General features: G+C 46.9%; 1 pseudogene; it reads left to right on the top strand.

The window, feature by feature from the left end:
• The first annotated feature begins 1,731 nt into the window (after positions 1–1,731).
• LOC124890215 lies at positions 1,732–1,886 on the top strand (annotated as a pseudogene).
• The last annotated feature ends 725 nt before the right edge of the window (positions 1,887–2,611 follow it).

Consider the following 2,611-nt stretch of genomic DNA (forward strand, 5'->3'; position numbering starts at 1 on the left):
TTTGTTTGATGGTATTTACTACTCGGATAACCGTAGTAATTCTATATCTAATACGTGCAACAAACCCCTACTTCTCGAAGGGATGCATTTATTAGATAAAAGGTTGACACGGGCTCTGCCCATTGCTGCAATGATTCATGATAACTCAACGGATCGTACGACCATCGTGCCTACCATGGTGGTGATGGGTGATGGAGAAATTAGAGCAAAGGAAGGCAGCAGGCACGCAAATTCCCTAATCCTGACATGGGGAGGTAGTGACAATAAATAACAATACCAGGATCAATGAGTCTGGTAATTGGAATGAGTACAATCTAAATCCCTTAATGAGGATCCATTGGAGAGAGAGTCTGGTGCCAGCAGCCATGGTAATTCCAGCTCCAGTAGCGTATATTTAAGTTGTTGCAGTTAAAAAGCTTGAATTTTGACTTTGGGATTGGCCGGCCGGTCCACCTATAGTGTGCATTGGTCGTCTCATCCGTTCTGTCGGCGATGCGCTCTTAGCATTAACTGGCCAGGTCGTTCATCCGACGCTGTTACTTTGAAGAAATTAGAGTTATTAAAGCTAGCCTATGCTCTGTATACATTTGTATGGGATAACATTATAGGATTTCAGTCCTATTACGTTGTCCTTCAGGATCGGAGTAATGACTAACAGGGATAGTCGGAGGCATTCGTATTTCATAGTCAGAGGTGAAATTATTGGATTTATGAAATACGAACAACTACGAAAGTATTTTCCAAGGAAGTTTACATTAATCAAGAATGAAAGTTGGGGCTCGAAGGCGATCAAATACCATCCTAGTCACAATTATAAACGATGCCGACCAGGGATCGGAGGATGTTGCTTTTTGGACTCCACCGGCACCTTATGAGAAATCAAAGTTTTTGGGTTCCGAGGGTAGTATGGTCGCAAGCCTGAAACTTAAAAGAATTGACGGAAGGACACCACCAGGAGTGGAGCCTGTGGCTTAATTTGACTCAACACGGGGAAACTTACTAGGTCTAGACATAGTAAGGATTGATAGAATGAGAGCTCTTTGTTGATTCCATGGGTGGTGGTGCATGGACGTTCTTAGTTGGTGAAGCAATTTTTCTGGTTAATTCTGTTAATGAACGATACCAAAGCCTACTAACTATCTATGCGGAGGTATCCCTTCGTGGCCATCTTCTTAGAGGGACTACGACCCTTTAGGCTGCGGAAGTTTGAGGCAATAACAAGTCTGTGATGCCCTTAGATGTTCTGGGCCGCATGCGTGCTACACTGATGTATTCAATGAGTTTATAGCCTTGGACGACAGTCCCGGGTAATCTTTGAAATTTCATCGTGATGGGGATAGATCATTGCAATTGTTGGTCTTCAACGAGGAATTCCTAGTAAGCGCGAGTCATCAGCTCGCGTTGACTATGTCCCTTCCCTTTTTACACACCACTCGTCGTTCCACTGATTAAATTATCTGGTGAAATATTCGGATCGCGGTGACGTGGGCGGTTCGCTGCCTGTGACATCGTGAGAAGTCCATTGTCGAAACCTGCACAGCAGAATGACCCACGAATATTTTTAACAACTGGGGTATCCGCATGGGTGAGGTGCTACGGCACTCAGCACACGCACCTCCCCCTCTTCCCCGGTGCAAAAGTGCCAAGCAATACTTAAATCAATAGCCTACCCCTCGCGCTCCGTCCGTGACATACGTTGGGGGGACCTATGCTTCTTTTGTAAACAAAAACAACTCTCGGCAACTGATATCTCGGCTCTTGCATCGATGAAGAATGTAGCAAATTTGGTACTTGGTGTGAATTGCAGAATCCCGTGAACCATTGAGTATTTGAACGCAAGTTGTGCCAGAAGCCATTAGGCCGAGGGCACATCTGCCTGCTCATCATGCATCGTGTTGCCCTCCTCGCATCAGTCCTCAATCACGGGGCTCGCTGTTGTCGTGGGGCTGATACTGGCCTCCCATGCATCGCGAGCTCACAGTTGGCCTAAATGCGTGTCCACGTCGACGGATGTCATGGCAAGTGGTGGTTGTATCTCAACTCTCTTTTTTGTCGCAGCTATAGCCCATCGTGTGTCCAAAATCTAGGACCCTTTCGCGCTTAGGCACTCCGACCGCGACCCCAGGTCAGGCGGGATTAACCACTAAGTTTAAGCATATAAATAAGCGGAGGAAAAGAAACTTATAAGGATTCCCTTAGTAACGGCGAGCGTACCAGGAATAGCCTAGCCTTAGAATCGGGTGGCTCCGTCATCGAAATTGTAGTTTGGAGAAGTGTCCTCAGAGAAGGACCGAGCCCGAATCCTCTGGAAGGGGGCGACAGAGAGAGTGAGAGTCACATTGTGCGCAGACCCTGCTGCACCACGAGGAACTATCTACGAGTTGGGTTGTTTGGGAATTCTGCCCAAATCAGGCAGTGAATTCCGTCCAAGGCTAAATACAAGTGACAGACTGATAGCAAACAAGTACCATGAGGGAAAGTTGGAAAGGACTTTGAAAAAGAGTCAAAGAGTGCTTGAAATTATTGGAAGGGAAGTGGATGCGGGCCGGAGATGCGCCCCGGTCGGATGTGGAATGGCGACGATCTGGTCCATAGATCAACTCAGGGCGTA

This window comes from Capsicum annuum, unplaced genomic scaffold, assembly GCF_002878395.1.
Source record: "Capsicum annuum cultivar UCD-10X-F1 unplaced genomic scaffold, UCD10Xv1.1 ctg1385, whole genome shotgun sequence".
Classification (NCBI taxonomy): Eukaryota; Viridiplantae; Streptophyta; class Magnoliopsida; order Solanales; family Solanaceae; genus Capsicum; species Capsicum annuum.